The sequence below is a fragment of the Passer domesticus genome, chromosome 15 (genome assembly GCF_036417665.1).
Source record: "Passer domesticus isolate bPasDom1 chromosome 15, bPasDom1.hap1, whole genome shotgun sequence".
Taxonomy (NCBI): domain Eukaryota; kingdom Metazoa; phylum Chordata; class Aves; order Passeriformes; family Passeridae; genus Passer; species Passer domesticus.
Window position 1 is genome coordinate 1640255 of NC_087488.1, and position 20497 is coordinate 1660751.

The 20497-nt window shown below is 50.4% G+C and overlaps 2 long non-coding RNA genes across 2 annotated transcripts; both read left to right on the forward strand.

Moving 5' to 3' along the window:
- Positions 1–4954: 4954 nt before the first annotated feature.
- LOC135281502 (uncharacterized) lies at positions 4955–7409 on the forward strand. Its single transcript, XR_010348113.1, has 3 exons — positions 4955–5519; positions 6044–6240; positions 7318–7409. It is a non-coding gene; the product is annotated as an uncharacterized LOC135281502 (long non-coding RNA).
- A 3672-nt stretch (positions 7410–11081) lies between these two features.
- LOC135281358 (uncharacterized) lies at positions 11082–13660 on the forward strand. The gene is made up of 3 exons (XR_010348014.1): positions 11082–11970; positions 12138–12293; positions 13308–13660. It is a non-coding gene; the product is annotated as an uncharacterized LOC135281358 (long non-coding RNA).
- Positions 13661–20497: the final 6837 nt, after the last annotated feature.

Sequence of the window (20497 nt, forward strand, 5' to 3'; positions counted from 1 at the left end):
GTAATTTAACACAGAGTTAATAAAGGTAATAAATAATCTGCTGAGTAGCTGGAGGACAGACATGGCTGGAGCTTTCACTTGAAATTTTCACATCCTTCTTTCCTCACCCACCTTCTGTGAGAATTTTCCCCTTCTTCTGCTCTCATCCTTTCACATCCAAGGTGCCCAAGCACTTCCCATTCTTCTGTGTACAGCAATCACCTCACTCAGCCCCAAAATACATCTGTGAGGGTGGGAGAAGCATGGCAGCACACACTGCCTAACATTGCACAACAGCTCAGGCCTGGAAGCAAAGGATAAACTTGGGGTTGGCTTGAAAACAAGCTGGCTTGTGTGGGATGAGCCAGCCAAGCTGGAATTCAGACATCAGTTCCTCAGCTCTGGGTCTGTGAGCGAGCTGGCCCTTGTGGGTTTGCCTGCACTTTAGGAAGGCACAGTCCTGGCCTGGCAGCACCAGCCAGCGCTGGACTGAGCCATGGGCTTGATCTTGGCTCAGCACCTCTGCCAGCAGCACCTTCTTGACATCTTCATTTTTCCAGGAAACCTTGGAAGGGGGCCCAGCCTGCCAGACGGCTTTTTTGAGTTTGGAAACCAATCATAGTTTTAAAAAATGTCATTATAGCCTCTGTGCAGCACATTCAGTGCACACATGTGAGCCACGGCTGGCTGACCAGAGCCCAGACAGGTCAGGGCTGCAGGGCTGGGACAGCCCCATGGCTGGCGGGGAGGGGCTGCACGGAAAGGGGACCCCAGAGCCTGGCACCAGACTGTGCTGCTGACCTGGGACAGCACTGCACCCAGCAGGGACCTCAGCACACCGGCTCATCCTGGGTGACACAGGTGCATGGGTGACACCGGGAAGACAAACACCAGGAGAAGCTTTTTGTACCGAGGCTGGTGAGGCCCTGGCACAGGGTGCCCAGAGAAGCTGTGGCTGCCGCATCCCTGAAAGTGTTCAAGGGTGGGATTGGATGGGCTGGGAGCAACCTGCCATAGTGAAAGGTTTCAGGGTGTAAAGAGTGATCTTTAAGGTACTTTCCAACCCAAACCTTTCTTTTATGATTCTGTGACTCTAATTGGTGATGGGAATGGGATGGCCTTCCCCAGAAGAGCTGGTCTGGGGACAGCCAGCATGGGCATGCCCTGTGCACCCAGAGATGTCACCATCAGCAGCACTTGCTTGTGGTCCCCCTTTGTCACAGGGGTTTCACATCCCAGCAGCCTGTACAGCCCCACAGATGTGCTGCCAACCACATCAGCAGTGTGGGGAAGGGGTTTGTGGTCTCAGGCCTGGGAATGTGTCCCCATGTCCACGTGGTACTGTGGCCACAGGGTTGGGAAGACAGAGGTTACCTGCAGCAGTGAGCCCTCAGATCCCCTTCCACCAGCAATGCTCCTCAGTGCCATGGCAAGGGTTTCAGGCACATTGAGAGCCCTGCCAGCCCTAACAGCTCTGGGCTCAACAGCCTCAGCAGCACCAACAATGCTCTGCTGTTCCCCAAGGATTAATCCCCCATTCCTCCACCACCATCAAAGCTCTCCAGCTAAGGACAGGCCCGACTGAAGCTGCTCCCCACAGGGAGGGAAGGAGGTGCTGGCCATGAAAGCTTTAAGCTCATTAGCTGCCAGTGGAACAGTAATTAGGTTGATTTGTGCAGGAAGCACAGTAGGAGCAATCTTTCTTCCTCAGACACCACCAACAGAGAAGGGAGAGCTCCCATCACCCCTCTGGTGCAGAATAAAGGAAGAACACTGAGGAAAAAAGAGCATGTTGAATACCAGCTCTGCCATGGAGGTCTTCAGCAGGCTGCAGAGGCACTGCCACATGGAAAGGGACAGGAGAGCAGGACACAGTAAGGGGCTGGCTCTGGGTGGTCCCAGGTCATGCTGGGAGTGCAGGTGAGGAAGGAGGATGGTGCAGTGGTTGAACCATCCTGGGTCAGGCTCACCTGTCCCAGATCTGTGTGGGTTTTTACTCAGGGCTTCTGCTCCTCACTCACTTCACCATAAGCATACAAAAAATCCAACAGTGTGCCACAAGAGAGCCCCACTGCTAGAACAGTGGGCAGATGAGGGGCTGCAGCATCTCTGCCCTGGCTGAGGGTCCCAAAGGACCTTGATCCCCATTTTGCCTCTCCAGCCCTGCCCCACGTGGCATCAGGAAGGCATGAGCTGGCTTCTTCAGAGCAGGCAGCAACAGAGAATGGGGTACTCAGCACCTGCTTTCTAACAGGCATTAAATATTCTCTGAGCTTCCTCAAGTGGTACCACACCCCAAAACCCCTCCTCTGCAGTCCTCTAGCCTCCAAGGTGGGACCTGACCTCAAACTTCATTCTTCTCTCCAGGGAGGAACATTTTATTGTATAATTATATAGCAACAGAATGGTTTGGGTTGGAAGGGACCTTTAAAATCACCTAGTCCAATCCCCTGCCACGGGTAGGGACACCTTCCACTAGACCAGGTTGCTCCAAGCCCCGTCCAACCTGGCCTGGAACAGGGAAGTTTAACAGATTATCACAGGCAAAACCAGAGACTGGCAATCTGGCCCTGGTCAGTGTCTTTATCCCTAATCCCAAAAGTTTGTGGGGTTTGAGACAGAGGAATGTCTCCTGCCACATCTCCAGCAAAACTTCTCTCATGCTCATGCATAATCTCCTGCCTGAGCTGTGGCTGGCACAGCAGAGGCACCATGTGGGAGCCCGTGGTGCAAGTGCCCAATGCCTTCTCCTGTGCTACCCTCCTTGTCCCCACAGGATATTCCTGGTACAGGCTGTTTTCCTCACAGCTCTGGGGAGAACAACAGGGGCCCTGGGCTGCGCAGAGTTGTTGTGGGGCTTTTTCTGGAAAGCTGTTAGCTGAGGGCTGCGAGGGAACATGGCGAGGTAATTGGGGAAGATGAGCCTAATCTCATTTTTCTGTTGTGAAAAGGGTGTGAAGAAGAGAAAAGGAGATGTACTGGTAAATTACCATCAGGGCTGCTATAGTAACACGGCTTTAAAGATTGCCTCGTTGGCCTCCTTGGGGCTATAGAAAGCTCTTCAGATTGTTCTGTAGTTTTCCACTCTCTCCTGGTGCAGGCTGGCCAGGGCTGCCTCATGCCTATTGACAGTGCCAGCCATGCATCCACCACCACTGTCACCCCAGCCATGGGTGCAGGGAAGGTTCAGGGGAAGGAAGGGACTCAGTCCCAGATAAATTCATTACATTTCTCCCTTCAGGCTCACAGAGAGTTTCAGGGAAGTACCTTTACTCACTTATTACTTCTTTTTTCTCCCCCATTCATTACTCTGACTCATTTCCCTGTAGGGAGTCAGAGAGAGGCCCCAGACAAGGCAGCTGGTGCATCACAGGCTTCCAGTGCAGCACCAGACCTGGGAGGATGGGGAGCAGAGTCCGAGGGGATGTGCAGCCAGAGCCTCCCCTGGCCTGCACAACACTCTGACCTGAGCCCTGTCCTGAGCCCTGTCCTGACCCTGACCTGAGCCTGTCCTGAGCCTGACCTGAGCCTGGACCTGAGCCCTGTGCTGGGCCCTGTCCTGAGCCTGTCTGTCCCCTCTGGCCCTGCCAGCAGGTGCTGGGGTGCACAGTCCCCACAAAGGGCTGAGCAAGCACAGAGCCAAGCAAGATGTGAGTTCAAGGAGGGCATTGTTACTTGCCACAACTCTGCAGTTCCTTAAGAGTCACTTCCAACCCCTAAAGGGAACAGTTTCCCTCCTCTTTTTAAAGGAAAGCCCCAAATACCTGTGCAGTGGCCCCAGTCTGAAGCGCTAACAGATGCCTCAGCAGTGACCATGGGGAAGAGTTTTTTCCTCCAATCTCACATCAAACTACTGGAGTTTGTCCCTTACACATGGACCATTTCTATTTCTGAGCAGTTCCCCAGCCCTAATCCCTGCAGAACTGCTGCTTCCCTCTGCATCCTTGACAGCTGCCCTTGTTTCCAGCACAGCCAGGCTCTGGGTCAGATGTGTTGCTTCAGAGTATTTGCTGGACAAATGGGATTTTTGGCTCCAGGAACTACTCATGAACTCCTGTCCTCTCCTTCCACTCACAAATGCATTTCATTTCTCTTCAACACCAGCTTAATGTAGGTGGAGGTCTGTGTTTTATGCCTTTGTTTCTTTGGAATTCACTGAGATGGAGAAATGCTAATGTGCAATTTCTGCAGGAGGGAGAATGTGTTAACAGTCAACCCCCTCAAAGGATCCCAGATTAATTTAGTAAAAACAAAGGGCTGTGTGAATTCAGTGAATTCTGCCATGAGGAATGGGAACTCAATATGTGTGCTGCTCTGTGGCTTCACACGTTGAAGAGTTTTCAGTAATTTCACTGCAGATTCATAGAAATAATAGGTCTTATTCTTTATTAAAATAACACCTAAGGTGAAATTTAATTTCAGATGAGACGTGTCCCTGTGCTGAAGAACTCAGGGTCTTCTAGATATGTTGCCATACATTGAAACCAAGCACAAGTGAACCAAGATTTGGCTCCCAGCACATGCGGCCACGCAGCCCCTCAGGAGCAGGGAGCACCAACACTTGTTATCCCCTGGGCACACACAGGCAGCCCCAGCAAGGAGAGGAAAGCTTCTGCCTTCTGCAAGTATAAATCTCACCTGCAAGAGCCCTGGACTGTCAGACACCCGTGTTCCCCCGGGGATAACTCCACCCTTCCAGGAGGCTGCCACTGCCCTCAGAACTGTGTGCTGCAACTGGAGAATTCCTCTGCCACAGAGCTGTCCTGGCTCCGGTGCAGGAGGGAGCAGCAGTCCCAGGCTGCCACTCCTCAGAGTGCAGAGCATGAGCAGCCAGACTCATGGAAGGAGGACATTCCTACTCTTATTAAAAAAACACTATTTTTTTCTTCATGTTTTAATGAAAGAGTGCCCAGAAGGTTCGTCTGTTTCTGTTATGAAATTTTTTGGAGCTTACCAGGATGTGGCTGTTATTCATCTGTTTTCAGGCTTGTGAGCTGAAGGGTAAAGTTTTATTAACATCTCAGAGGAAAGGACTCAGCCTTGGGGTTCCATGCATATTTACATTTAATGCTAAACATGCAGGGATATTCCTCTTGACATTTCACTTGGTTTCTCACTGAGAACAGGAATCTTTCCATCCTCTTGTTTTAGCATTGTGCAATAACCAGATGGAAAACAGCCCTTGGCTATGAGAGAGAGTTCTGAAGATCTGACATGGAAGTTTTGCTCTCTAAGAAACTCTGCTGCTGGTTGCTAGCAGCTGGCTTTGGGTTCAATTTCTCCATGATGATAAGGCAGTAAATGTAAGGAACTTTCCTGCTGGAGACAAAATATGGCTTTAAAGCACATGCTTTGCTTTTAGAACTGGACATCTGCAACTGGTTCCCATTTGTGCTGTAGATCCCACATGTGACTTCTCCGAAGCCTTTGCTTTTCATCGTGACATCTCCTGCTGAACCTCTGAGCACTTGGCCAGGGACTGCAGTGCCTTGTGTCAGAGTATGATGATTTAAAAGGCAGCCCTTGGATGCTGTGATAAGGTCTGGTGATGATTCATCCTAAATGGAAGCCATCTCTGTTTGGCAGCTGGTACATCTGCTGCCCTTTGAAATGCACCTCTCCAACCTGTGCTCTCCTGGGAGACAGGACTGACACCAGGAGGCTTTTGTGGCACAACCTGCACTTGCAATTTGTAAAGCATTTCAATTGGATGGGAAAGGCTGAAAATAGCTCTCTAAAAGCTTCCCATTGCTCCTGTCTCACTCTTCCCTGATGTGTAAGGGCAGATGAATGTTTCTCTCCTAAGTGTGTCTTGCTGGCTGCCCCAAACTTCAGAGAAGTTCAGTATCAGGAGACTTTTATCTGTGAGTCCTAACTTTGCCTGAAGTCTGGCAGAGCTGGAGACAGCTCCATTTGGGAGAAGGGAGGGATGGGACTGCTCGCATGCTCCTCTCCAGGGTAGGCTTGTAGCAGTTCATCCTGTCCTGCTGCTCTGGAGGCTGCCTTCCTCCATGAAGCTCCAGCCTTACATCCAAATTAAACCACTTAATCTCCAATTCTTCAGGCTGTAGAGACAAAAAGCTCTAAATGTGGACTAGAGTGTAAATAGATCCATCAGTATCTGCCTCCAGACTGGACAGTTGATGTGCCTCACAGTTCCTGACTAAGCAGAGCAAATGCAGAGGCTGGGACAAGTGACTGATCCCAGTGCCCATCTGTTTATCCAAGCCTCTACTGATCAAAGCATGGAAGGAAGGCAAGGTGGGTGAGCTGGGAATGGCTGTTTTACCCTCTCAAATGGCACCTGAGGAAACTTCAGTTTTGTTTAAAAAATATTATAATATAAGCCCACTGCATATCACAGCAGCTGTTGTATGTTATTCGTCTTCATCTTGATGCCCACATTCTCAGTATTTGTTTTTTGTTTGTCACTTTTGCCTGACAAGAAGATGTCAAGTTGGTATTTAATGCAGCCTTGAGAATGTTTATTGAGTATTGTGCCATCACTTTAATGTTCACGGAGTGCTGGGCTGCAGAGCAGTGCTATTGATGAGAGCAATCCCTAGCAGCAGAGACACAAACTGCAGCTTCATGCCTGATGTTTCTCACCACAAACTGCTTTGTGGTGGTAGCAAACTCAGGGTGGTCAGGCAGCACGGCACCTAAAAGCAATCCCTCCTGAAACACAGAATATATCGAGTTCTCCAGGTAGTGCCCAAGGCCCTGCCCCTGCCCAGGTCACAGGTGTTGGTGCTGGATCTGGAGTTCCCAGCTGGATGGCTCAGGTGAATGCTTTAACTGGGGTGCTAACACTTGCCTGAATTGGGTGCCACCTCTGCCAGATCTTAAGCTGAACCAGCACAGATTCTGGCCCAAGATTAGATGAGAGATCTCTGGGGGATCAGAGAACTGTGCTGGCAGTGCTCCAGTCCCGACACAGGATGACCCTGTCTCTGCTGGCAGAGGCTGTGCCCGAGGCTGTCCCCCACTGATGGAACTGAACAGAGAGGAGGCTCAGCCTGCCCACAGTCATGCAGAGTTCCCTTGGTACATTCCCAGAAGGAGCCTGTTAATCCCATTGACCTGGCTTGATTTCAATCAACACAGGAACACTCTGCCTACGCAGGTTGTTCTGATACTGTTACTTGGCTGCAGCAGGGGTTCCCATCTTTTTTATATTTTATATGTGTTTTGTAAATGCAGTGTCACAGCTGCCTTCTGCCTTGGCAGTCCTATGTGCCTTGTTCCCAGTATCCATCCCTGGCAATGCCCTGGCTTTTTTCTTCAATAACAAAATTTTTAGTCTCACAGATTTTGGGTATCTGATTCTCTCTGTAGCTTTGGAGCCCTCGATGAAGACACAACACCTTCCAGCCAGTCAGCAAAATGTCCCCAGATGACTTTGAGTAAAGAGAAACTGCTAACCATCAGCCTTGTGGTGGTGCATGCACAGGTACACCCAAAGTATGGTGGTGGCCCCATACCTCAGTGATGTATGTGCAGTTTTGGATACCACAATAGAAGAAAGATATAAAATGATTGTAGAGTGTCCAAGGCAGGGCTATGAAGATGGTGAAGGGCCTTAAGCAGAACCCGTCTGAGGACTGGCTGAGGGCACCTGGTCTGTTCAGCTGGAGAAGACTGAGGGGAGACCTCCTTGCAGTCTGCAACTTCCTCATGAGGGGAAGAGGAAGAGCAGGCACTCATCTCTTCTCCTTGCCAGTGACCAATGACAGGACCTGAGGGCATGGCCTGAAGTTGTGTCAGCGGAGGTTTAGGTTGGATATTAGAAAAGAATTCTTTCCCTAGACAGTGGTTGAGCAGCCTGGGGAACTGGTTACAGCACAGAGCCTGACAGAGGTCAAGGAGTGTTTGCACAACACCCTCAGGCTCACAGTGGGATTCTTGGGGCTGTCCTGAGCAGGGCCAGGAGTTGGACTTCAATGATCCTTGTGGGTCCCTTCCTCCCCTCGTTCCATGGGAGCAGAGCCCAACCCCCCCTGGCTGCCCTTCTGTCAGGAGTTGTGCAGAGCCAGAAGGTCCCACCTGAGCCTCTTCTTCTCCAGACTGAGCCCCTTTCCCAGCTCCCTCAGCCCCTCCAGACAGGACATGAGCTCCACGCCCTTTCCCAGCTCCCTTCCCTTCCCTTCCCTTCCCTTCCCTTCCCTTCCCTTCCCTTCCCTTCCCTTCCCTTCCCTTCCCTTCCCTTCCCTTCCCTTCCCTTCCCTTCCCTTCCCTTCCCTTCCCTTCCCTTCCCTTCCCCCGCTCCAGCCCCTCAGTGTCCCCCCACAATTGAGGGGCGCACAGCTGGAGACAGAACTGGAGCTGTGGCACCCTCAGTGCCCAGCTCAGGGCCACAAGCCCTGCCCTGCTCCTGCCAGCCATGCCATGGCTGACACAGCCCAGGGGCCATTGGCCTGCTTGCTACCTGGGCACCCTGGCTCTGCTTCAGCTGCTGTCCATCAGAAGCCCCGGGACCTTTCCTGCTGGGAGCCTTTCCACACACTCTGCGCCAGCTGGGAGCTGCAGGGGCTTCTTGTGGCCAAAGGGCAGCACCAGCAGGCACTGGGGCCTCTGGAACCTCTGGAACCTCCAGCCGCTGCTCTTGGCCCAGCCAGCCTGGACAGGACCCTCTGCAGAGCCTTTCCACCCTCTGGGACCCCAACTCCATGGCCTCACCCATTTGCTCCTGGGACACTCAAGCCCTCCTCCAGACAGACATTGAACATGTGCGTGTGAGAAACAACTGCTCACTTTGAAAATTTAAAAAGGTTTATTAAACCTTAACAAAAATACAGCAAAGGACTACATAAGGAAAAAGTTACAGCGCTGGGAACTGCTTGCATGCATACCACCTGACCAGTTCCTCTCCAAGATGGATGCTCAGTCTTTTATACCCCTGGGGGTTGCATCAGCCAGCCCTGGCCTCTCCCAAAGTCTGTCAGTCAGCTCTTCTTTGCCATTTATTGGTGGAGACTGTTTTCTTGTAACTTGTTTGGAGATCAGATGTTGCCATGCTGCACCTCCTAAGCAACAAGCTTTTCCATTCCAAACTGCCCCATGCAAGGGGCACATGTGCACATCTTCTTTTTACATGTCTTAGACAGCCCCGGCTGTCTGATGGCAACAGTACATGGGGGAAAAGAGAACTATGGGGAGAACAGAGGACATCTAAACTACAATAACATAACTACATATCACTAAAGCTTTTCTTCATATTCACACAATAGTTATCCCTTAATTGCAAGAGCCAATCATTTCATTATCCGTCTATAACACATGGGCCCCGCTGCACCAACCCCAGGGACAGCAGCAGTGCTGGACACCCGCTGGCTGCAGCCCCAGTGCCCAGCCCTGCCCGGGCCCGGCCACCAGCCGCTTCTGAAGCCAGCCCTGAGAGAGCCTGTGTGAGCCATGGCCAGGGACAGGCGCCTTGTCCCACGGTCTTGGCTGAGCTGGGGTGCCACCTTGGGCCTCCATGGCTCTGGACCAGCCCACAGGTTCTGCTCCGTTTCTGGGCTGCCCCAGGGCTCCCCTCAGGCCTTGCCAGACACCCGGGCAGCCCCCGCATGCATTGGGCTGCTGAAGGCAGCAGCCCTTGCCTGGGCCCCAGGGATGGCCCCTCTGCCTGTCTCTGGCAGCACCCCAGGGATGCTCCTGCCCCTTCCCTGCTGTCCCTGGCGCCTGCAAGAGCCTTCTGGGGCCACCCAGACACCTCCTGGGCTTTTGGGGGCCCCCTGGCCCAGTGCAGACAGGAATCAAAGAAAAGCTTCTTTGGAAGATGGAGGCAAGACAATATTGTCCATGGTGTGACTTCCAGCTGCCCTCAACACTCTCTAAATCCTGCTGTGACACAGGCTTAACTTTACTGCTGGTCTGCAGCTCATGTGCAAAACCATCAGCTGCAGTCCCTGCACTCATAGGTTAACAGTACAATAACACAGCAATGTACAGAAAACATGAACTTCAGTGAACCTTAATATTCTTAAGAGGTTCAGCTACTGGGGGGAAAACCTTACGGGGAAACCTATGCCTAAAGCCATCTACTCTATTTAAATTTGAAAATTTCTACAGACTTGAGGCTGGGAAGATTCTGAGGAAATCTGTGACTAACAGCAAAGGGGTTCCTAACACCTATGGGCGGAATGTCCCAGTGCCCGGGCTCAGCACTGGTCACACATTCCCTGCCATGTCCAGCTGAGCTGGGGCTGGAGGGTCAGAGGAGAGGCGGGAAGTGGAGTCTGCTCCTCTCCTGAGGGCCAGGCTGCCTTGGCCTGTTCCCTGCGGCACCGGGAGCGGTGGCGGCGGCAGCGCCGCCTCAGGGCCCGGCCCTGCAGCAGCGGCTCCGGCAGCACGGCCGGGCCGAGGCCGAGGCACTCTGGCTCTCCTGCACCGCAGCCCCGGGAGCCCATGGAAGTGCCACAGGGGCCGAGCCTTTGGCCTCTCCTGCACAGAGAGCCTTGGGCCCGGCCCGGGCAGAGGCTGCAGCCAGCGGAGCTCGGGCCGCCCCTGCCGGGGCTCCCTGGGGCTCAGCCGGGCCCCGTTCCTGCCCGGCCCGGGCTCGGCCCCGCTCTGCCTCACCCAAAGGGCTGCCCCAGAGCCCAGCGCCCTCGGGCCCCCAGCTCTGCTGCCCCGGGGCTCTCAGCCCTGCCCGCACCCTCCTGGCCCAAGGCCTTGGCAGCCCGGCCCGGCTGCCCCAGGCCCTCCCTCACCTCTCCCCAGCGGCTCCCGAGCCCTTTGCCCAGGAGCCAGCCCAGCTGAAGGCCCTTGAGAAGCTGGGCCAGGGCTGGCACATCCACGGCAGCGCCTCCAGGACCAGCACAGCGTCCCTCATTGGCGCCACGTCCTGCTCTTGCAGGAGCTCGGGAAGCGCTTCCCAGGGCCCGTGTCCTGGCAGCGGGGCTGGAAGGCTCCAGGGGCTGCACCAAGAGCAGCAGCACCGAGAGCTGCAGCGGCCAGGAGAGCCCTGGCTGCCCATGGTGCTGCTGAAGGCTGAGCTGCCACCCTCAGCAGGCTCTGCCCGTCCTTCCCAGCCCCCTTCTGCCTGGGCTCTGGGCACGGCGACAGGCCGGGGACACTCATCAGCCACCGCGCTGGCCCCAAAGGCTGTGATGTCACAGAATCATGGAATCAATTGGGGTGGAAGAGCTCTGTGAGATCACTGAGTCCTACCTGGGACCCAGTTCCATGGCAACCAGAGCAGAGCCCTGAGTGCCACACCCAGACTTTTCTTCAACACCTCCTTCTACAGGCACTCCACCATGCACCTGGGCAGCCCGTTCCAATATCTGGTCACCCTTTCTGGGAAGGAATTTTTTCTTACGTTGACCCCAAATGTGCCTTGGCAAAGCTCAGAATCCTTTTTTGCATCTGTGCTCTTGTCCTTGCGCATCTCTGAGCAGTCTGGCACTGACTTGTTGGGCACTTCCCTGTAGGCAGTGCCAATGAGTGCTGCTCAACTGTTAGGCCATTGAAAGGTGCTGCTTTCCTTATTATTTCTATATTTACATTACAGAAGAAAGCATCAGTTCAGGAAAGAACTATATCGTGTAACAGACAGTGTGTACAATAATAAATGTCAAGAATTTCCCTAGAAGAAAAATTGAGGCTGGAAAATAGAATATGATTTGTGACTGTCAGAAGTACAGGGTTCTAGAAGAGCTTTTCAGTAAGCAGAGCCTCAGGTTTTAAGATGGAGTTGGAGCAGCACATGCAGGGAAGTTCTGTGATGTGATTAAATCTGTTCCCTTCACCTCAATGTCATCCATGGCTTTGCCAGTCTTCTTCCATACAGGTCCTACAATCTTCCAAGATGCTGCTTAGCATTATCCCAGCCTCTGTCCTAACTCCATGCCTTCAAATGATCTTTCCTATGAGTTGTGAGCTCTGGAAATACAAATTTGCTCTGCAATCAAAACAGTTCTCCTTTTCTACTGGGTTTGCATGGCAAAAAGGGAGAAAATTCAGAGAGAAGTTGAGCCCAGGAAGAAGGTGGGAAGATGGGGGACTGGGAAAGGTTTTAAGATTTAATTTTATTTCTCATTATCCTACTCTGATTTAATTGGTAATAAATTAAACTAATTTGAAAAGTTGAGTCTGTTTTGCCTGTGACAGTAATTTCTGGGTGATCTCTCCCTGCCCTTATCTCAATCCACCAGCCTGTCATTATATTTCCTCTCCCCTGTCACCTGAGGAGGGGATTGATGGCTTTGTTGGCACCTGGCTGCCAGTCAGGGCCAGCTCACCTCGCCTCTGGGACTGCAAGACCTGAAGTGCAAGACAGCAGCAACATCAACGAACACATCTGAGGTCAGGTGAGGCAGGAGGAAAGCAGGTGCCTCCTGGCTCCTGAAACAGCTGTGCTGTGCATCTGAAGGTGCAGAGTGGTGCAGAGAGCCTGAGAACAGCAACATCTGATGGTTCTCCTCATGCAAACACCCACACACACACAAACACCTTGTGCTCTGATGCAGAGAGGAGCTGTAGAGATCCAAGCAGTTGTTGCTCATGCTAAACATGTTCCTGGGAAGGAGGAGATAAAAACTGTTCTCCACAAATGCAGGAGCAGGCAACCTTCTTGACAGTGAATAAAAAATTGATAGTCAAAAGAATTATAATTAAAGCAATTACCATCTTCTCTGCATACACACACCCTACATGTTTCATAAAGGCTAGTGGAGTGCAGTGCTGGGCTTTGATGGATAATCATGAGGGACTGGATAACTTCCTCCCCCAATTGTCAGCTGATGATTTAATACATTTTTTTGAACTTAATCTGTACTGGCTGTGGTTATGGAAAGGCTGTTCAGTAAGGAAAGCTGGTTCACAAAGTTACTGCTCCCTGTTAGTATTTAAATCAGACTGAAGCACTGCATGTGAGGTTTGGTTGGTTGGGTCTGTGTCATGCTCAAGGGAAGGCTCCTGGGAGACTGATGACTTCTGGGTCCTCCCACAGCCTGGGGTGGGGTCACTTGTGGTTCCCCAGCACAGCCCAGAGCACTGAAAGAGGCCACAGCTTCTTCATTCAACTTGGTCACAGGCAGACCAAAATTTCCAGAAATTTATTCTCTGGTTTCTCCACCTAGCATGGACCTAAGACTGCCCTGAAAAGCCATATTTAGTTTGTAATTACAGTCCAGGAGTTCTACTGCCACTGCCTCATGGGCATCCTGCTAGTCCAGTGCTCACTCCAGAGCATTTGAAGCTTTCCTTCTTAACTTTTTTATTCTTCCACTCTTCCTCTCTCTCTCTTTTTTTTTTTTTTTTTTTTTTTTTTTTTTTTTTTTTTTTTTTTTACCCTGCAATTTTCTTCTTGGAAATGGTTTCAGGTTGACGTCTTGAAACCCCATCAGGAAAGCTTTATCCCTTGGAGGCCATTTCTGAGATCACCTGGATTCCTGGCAACTTTGCTCTTATCTCAATTTGGAGAAGTCCAAGTCAAGCTGACTAACCATCATCAGGGATGAAGAGCAGAAAATCAAACCATCAATCATCCACAAAGAGCGTACAGCAGCACGAAGAAGCCCATTAGAGGCAAAGTGGACCTGTCAGAGACTCAGCATGAGGTGCCTCTTTGGCAGGAGAAACTCCCACGCTTTAACTCTGCCTCTTCAGAGAGAACTTAGTGTCATTTTCTATGGGTGTCTCATAAAACAATTAAAAGAAATGTCTTCAGAATACAGTTTACTTCTCTGGGAATGTTTCCAGCTCACTCAGTTATAGCATTACCACAAGGAAAATGAAATTTTGTAATTAGTGAGGACAGATACCAGCAGAGGGTAATACTTTTACTGTGGACCTGCTGGAGCACTGGGGCAATGCCAGGAAGGCACATTCAGAGCTTTTGGCCTGACTCTTTACCCTCCTGGTGCTACCAGGAAGGGTTCAGGATCACAGAGAGGTGCTGCTGTGCTGGCTGGGAGCAGTACAGAGCTGTCCTAGTGTGTCACACCCAGCGTGGGCTGAGTCTTGTAGGCCTCGACACGGTGGGTACGTGCCCCAGTCCACAATGAATAGTACTAAAAATTGAGTTAGAGCTTATTTTCCTTCTCACTGTCTGTTCCTGTCTCCTCTGGCTGTCTTGCAGGCTGCCTCTTCTCCATTCTGTGCTCTCTTGTCCAGTCACTCCCTGTTTTCCAATGTCTTCCACCAACCATTTTGCTTCTGCAACTGTGTTTCTTGCTCTTCTCTTGCTTCCTTCAGAAGACACACTCCCCTTCCTCCTTGCTGATGTCCTGGCTTCGAGTTTACTAGTGTTGGGTTGCAGATTCCTGGGACAGAGCCTGGCCCTTGTACTGTGCTTGGTGTGTTCCTGGCCAGCTGTCAGTGACACATTACCCAGGCTGAGCCCACAGCAGCTCTTTGAACACATTCCCATGCTGGTCTCTTCTGATCTTCCGATTGTTCAAGCTTCTTCTGTTACACCCTCAGCCCACTTACAGAAATCACTGGTAATTTTGTAGCTCATAAAGCCAGAAATGCAATAACCAGCAGATCAGTAACTTCCTTTTCTCACGCCAAGCCTCCCTTGCAAATGTTTTATTTCACAGGATGTTAAAAAATATCTTGATTTACAGCAGAAACTGGAAAACGTTGTCTTCAAAGTTGGTGTCTATGACTACCTGGACACAATTTTTTTTGGATTTATTACATTGCCATGCAGTGCCAAGTGAGCACATGCTTCTAGCAGGAGCCAATTCACAGCTTGTGCAGAGCCTGAAACATGAGGGGCCTCACACACAGCAACGACCACTCAGGGCTACTGTAATGCCAACAACAGAAATACAGAAAGGGTGTGATTTTGCAGGAACAAAAATTTAAATTTAACTTACACCAGAGCAAGAGGAAAGGCAGTTCCACAGCTCAGTTACCAGCTTGTGGTTGCCTACTCCAGATCTTATTTTCAACATCAAGGATGTCCCTTTTGCCTGAATTCGCCCCACTTTATGCATTTGGAGCCTAAAAAATGGGGTCTGTCTCGGTGATACACCCACGCAATGTGTGATCCACATGCCAGAGAAGCCCTGGCTCTGACCCTTCATTGCTGGCTCTACGAGGACCAAGACTCAGATTAGGTGATTTAATTAAGGTCTGAATGTAGGCTGGATGAGTGTTAGTTCTTCATTCTGATCATGGTCATCATGAAACCAAGTGAAAATTTCAGTCACCTACTCAGTGGAGATTTGGGAGGTGGAAATTTGCCGCCTCCTGAGCCTTTGTGGCATCTGAACAGATGGGACTTAGCGTGGCTTGATCTGCTGGAGGGAAGGTGAGGATCAGTCAGGTAAGTTCCTCAGTATGATGGGACATATGCACAGAAAATACACCCAAAGCCTACTTTCCTGAGTACAAACAAGCAGGATTTCTTGTTTAGAAAATCCACATCTCCTTGCAGTGGAAGTACCTGACCCACAGGCAGTCTGCTGCAGGGCTCAGGCTCATGCAGTCCATGCAGTCAGTGCCCGCCTTTCCCCTTGCTGTGCCCCTTTCCCAGCTTTGTGAGGCTGTGCAGGGAACGTGCAGTTTTACAAGCCTGGTTTTCAAACAGCCAGGAAGTTTAGGGAATTCTGCTCAGCCCTCCATACATTGTCTGTGCCCTGTGTGGTGGCCTCCACTGCTTTGTTTGTGGCAGAAAGGAGATGCTATGGCTCCTGCTATCTAACTTGAGCATCTTTACTACTTCATGGGATTTTATCAGGTTTGTGAGTGACACCTCAGCTGCACAGCTGAGTGGCTCAGGTACTGACTGCACCACCAGAACCATGAGCTAATCCCATGAACAAGAACAGGCTGGAAAACCCAAAGCTGACTTGGGCGACTGACAAGCATCACCCGCCTCTGCTGGTTGTGTTTTCCTTCGCAGATGAGTGTTCATCCACTCCTAAATATCACAGTTGTTGAAGAAAGAATTGCTAAGAAGTTTTTCCTCCTTGGAGCTCTGCCTTCCCACCTGGTTGTGCTGGGGAGTGCCAAAGGCTGGCTCTCTGGGAAGTCTCACTGGAAGCAGGAGCTCACGCAAGCCCCCAGCACACGCCCACCAGCCCTGGGGCTACTTGTGTCTCAGAGAGGCTGTGCCAGGCAGGAGCTGCCAATGCTCTCTGCTCCTGGCTGAGGCTTGCTCTGCTTCATCGATCCAGGCAGGGCAAATCCAGAGTTTCCTCTGTGAGCACAGAAGCTCCAAGCCAATGGAATGTAGAAGGTGTCTATACAGCATGCAGGTCAGCTGTTTAAAAGCTAAAAAGCCTCAAAGGCAGAACATCACCTTGCACCCATCCCCTCACCTTGGGGTGAGGATGGGGTCCCCCATCCTCACCAAAGGCTGCCCAGGTGTACACACTTTGTGTTTTGAATCCACATGTGGGAAGCTCCACACTGATCCATTGGAGAAGACTAAGAAATATCCATTGAACACAGAATCAGTTCTTCTGTTCTGTCCTGTCCTAGATTCCAGTCCCAGCTGCAGCTGGTACAGAGTCAGTGGTGCCTCTCCATGCAGGACACAGACATTTTGCTCGTACCTACTCAGAGACAATTTGGGAAGCAAACTGAAACAAAGGCAATTGAGATGGAGAGAGAAAGGTTTTGTATTAATTCCAACTTTTTATGTTGTAATTAACTGACAGCAAAGAAAATTACAGTGTCCCACAGTGGCACAGACTTTTTCCTGCCTTGTGGACTATGGGAGGAGTTGCAATTTCCCCCCCTGCTTACAGCTATGTCTTAAAAGTATTATATTCAAAAGAACAAACCAGATAATTTGTCCCAAATTGAAAAAAAGACCAACAAAACAAAACCCAAGCAATCGAAAATAATTTTGTCAGAGCTTGCCCAATTTGATTTTGCTTCACAATCGTTAACTTTCCATTGCAAAAGAATTCATATGGGAAACTTTTTCCAGCCTAATTCTTGAACCATGCCCTTCTAATTAATCAGATAATGGTCTTACAGCTTGATTCTGTTTTCTGTTCTAGTTAAACTGTTTAGAAATGTGCTAATGATTCATTCTCATGCAATTAGATTCAGCACCCAGAGTCTTTACTACACTTCTACAAAGTTTGCTGTGTAGGGGAGCACAGTACAAAGAAACCAGTCATGGTTTCATAAAGAAAATCAATGGCATTTGGGAAAATACATTTGAGGATCTAGATCTGTATTTAATGCATTAGCTATTTGCAAGAGACAAATGACATGAGAGAAAGCAGCTTCTTTCAGTCTGCAGGGAGTTTAGAAGATATTCTTCAACCTTTCATATTCCACTTCTCTTTCATATTAAGAATCCACGTCCCTAAAGATCTACCTTGTAAAATTTCCACTGAACTGTAACCGGAGATACCATGAAATTCTGGCACTGCAAAACTCAGGGAAATTAATTTCCATTGTAGCTCTGCATAAATTTGTTCTTTGCTGAAGATGAGCCTGGGAAGTGACTGACGTTTTCATGCCGTGTATGCGCAGGGTTTTGAGGCTTAGATTTCACAAGAAGTGCAGATGCACCACTGGGAATTCCTTGGAAGCTGCCTTGTTTACAGGGCTCAGCCTGGTGGGGCTGTGTTTAATCCGAGTCAGGTCACAGGAGACTGTGATCCAGTCTTCTCATCACTGTCTAGACTCCATGCTGACACATGCTACTGCAGAGAAAACCCTGCCTGTTGCAGAAGGGAGAGCACAGCACCTCTTCATGCAGTCAGACCTGGCCCAAGGTCAAGGCAAGAAGCACATCAGAGGCCAGGGACCAAACCAGAGAGACACACTGGAGTGAGGCCATGGCTGGGATGTGGCTCGTGCAGTGTCCCTGAGGACAGGAGCCTGAGCTTAAAGGCAGCTCTGGAGACCCCACAAGGCTTCTCAGTGCCCTGCCCTCACAGCACCCCAGTCCCAGATTTGGGATATGTGCACCCACACCAGAGGCAGCTCTGTTTGGAGACCACATCCTGGGAAATGATCCATGTGTTATGAAAGCCATGGGTGCAGCCCAGGAGGGAAGGCACCATGGGCAGCTCCAGAGACCTGTGCAATTCACACACAGGCCACTCCCGCTCGGGCAGCCATGGGGGTCTCTGAGGGATCATGGGGTCCCCAGGGCTGGAAGTCTGCTGGCTGGAAATGTCACATTTCCTAATGTGTGGCATTTGGCCTTTATTAAATGGTTGCTCTATGACAATTAAGCTTTTCTGTGACTGCAGCTGGCCAGTGGTTGTGGTGCACACCCAGGAGTTTCTGTCACCCATTTGTGGCCTGTCCTTTGACGAGGGGCCTGCTGGTAGCCAGGAGGCAGGAAACACTCAAGAACATTTGCAGCACTGGGTCTAAGACTGGCAGAGATGGGTTTCCTGTTATAAATGAACACCAGTCCTGCTACTGAGCAGTCTGTGCTGGAACACAGGCAAGAAGAGAAATCTCCGGTGTGAGGGTAGCCATGGGCAGGGCTTTAAAGGGATTTTGTCTGCTGCAGGAAAGAGATTTAATGTTTCTGGAGTTACAGAGAGCAAGCAGTAACCCCACACAATTTCTCCTTCAGAGACCTTGTTTCGGGTTGAGTGGAGGGAGGCTCACGCAGACATTGCAACACTGAGTCATGGCTGGAGAGGCTGGAATTGCAATGTCTCAACAGTTCATTCTTTTCCTCTGTTTTCAAACAGGAGCTTAGTTCTGTAGAAGGTCAGAGATGACAAGAGAGGGAACACTGACAAAGCTGCCCAGTACCACTACTACCCCAAAATTCACCTCACATCCTTCACATGCTGAATGCACATTTCCAAAGGCTTACTCCTTGCAGCACCTTAAAAGCTCTGCTTCTACCTAAGCAACAGGCTTGCCAAGCATCTTTATCACTGCAGCCTCTTTTCCTCTTTCCCACCTGAAACCTCTCAGCCCCCACATCTTGTGTCTGGCTTGTGCAGAGACACAACCTCATGATGATCCTTTTCCATTCCAGATTAAGGACTTCATCTGCATGGATTCTGCCTCTCTCCCCTACCTGCACCTTCTTTCACTTCCCAAATCCTTGAGATGCCTCTGACTTCACAAAATCTGCAAAATGTCTGCTTTACAGCTTTCTTCACTCAGCTTTAGCCCTCCAGAATCGCCAATATTTATCTCACTGCATCATCAACTCTCCACCCATTTCAAATTCAATTGAAAGCACATTTTCTCCCTTGCCTGTGGTTCCTAAATTATATACACAGCCCATTTCAAAATATCAATTTAGAAACATGGCAAGGTAATTATTAATAACACCCCTGTTCTTCTCTGGAGGAGAAATAATACTAGAAAAATGTGAAATGTGTACACAGTTGTCATTCTCACTTTCCTCTTTTGCCAAACATTCTGTTCTTTACAGGAAATAAAAAACAACCCTATACCCAGTATTAAGTGGCTGAGGCAGTGTAATTAGCATGGAACCATGGAACTGGGACAGTATTCCTTGAAATGTCCCAAAGCTTGGGGTGACACAGATGCCACAGTCTGCCATGAATTAGTGCCTGGCTGTAAGGGGCCAGCAGCACAAGGGGGCTGAGCTTGAGGAGCGGTGCAGACCCAGAGCTGGAGCCCAGCAGCTCCTTCAGTCACTGTGTGGAGCCCATCATGGCACACGGCTTCAGCTGTAATGATGTTATTCATTATTTGATTCCAAAATTTCACATGGGCTTCCCAAGGACCCAGAGCTGCTGGGAAGCACTGAGCTGTGGTGTGTCCTGCAAACATGAGGCACAGAATCATGGAATGGTTTGGGTTGGAAGGGACCTTAAAGTTAATCCTATCCCATCCCACTCCCTGCCATGGGCAGGGACACCTTCCACTATCCCAGGTTACTCCAAGCCCTGTCCAACCGGGCCTGAAACAATTCCAGGAGCAGCCACAGCTTCTCTGGGCACCCTGTGCCAGGGCCTCCCCACCCTCACAGCCAGGAATTCTTTCCCCATATCCCATCTAACCCTGCCCTCTGGCAGTGGGAAGCCATTCCCCCCTTGTCCTGTCCATCCATGCCCTGGTTCAAAGACCCTGTCCAGCTCTCTTGTAAGCCCCCTGTGCATACAGGAGTTAAGTACCTGGTTTTTACTTTCTAAGTTTTAATTTTCTGCCTGTACCTACAAAACATACAGTAACATCCTGAAGACTTTTTCATTGCCATAGTGCCACAGGATGCAGTGAAGAAGCTGCAGGGTCTCTCCTGAAGCAAAGTATATGGGTGCTGTGTACACTGGGAGCTGAGCTCAGTGATCCAGCCATCCCCCTTATCCCATGTTCCCACACCATCCCAACAGGAACTAGGGTTGTGCTTCCCTAACTGTGAGGAAAGACGGCAAAAAGAAAATAAGTCCTTTGGAGGATGAGGGGGAAATAGAAAGATGGGGTGCCTCTAACTCCTGTGGTGGAGGGACAAAGTGAGGACACTCACTTTGGTGGAGGGACAAGGTTTCCAAGGAAGGGAGGAGGTGAGAAGTCCTCAAGGTATGGGTTTATGCAAGAAGGGAAGTTGTGCTTTCAGCCTTGAAAGATAAGGAAGACCCAGCTCACA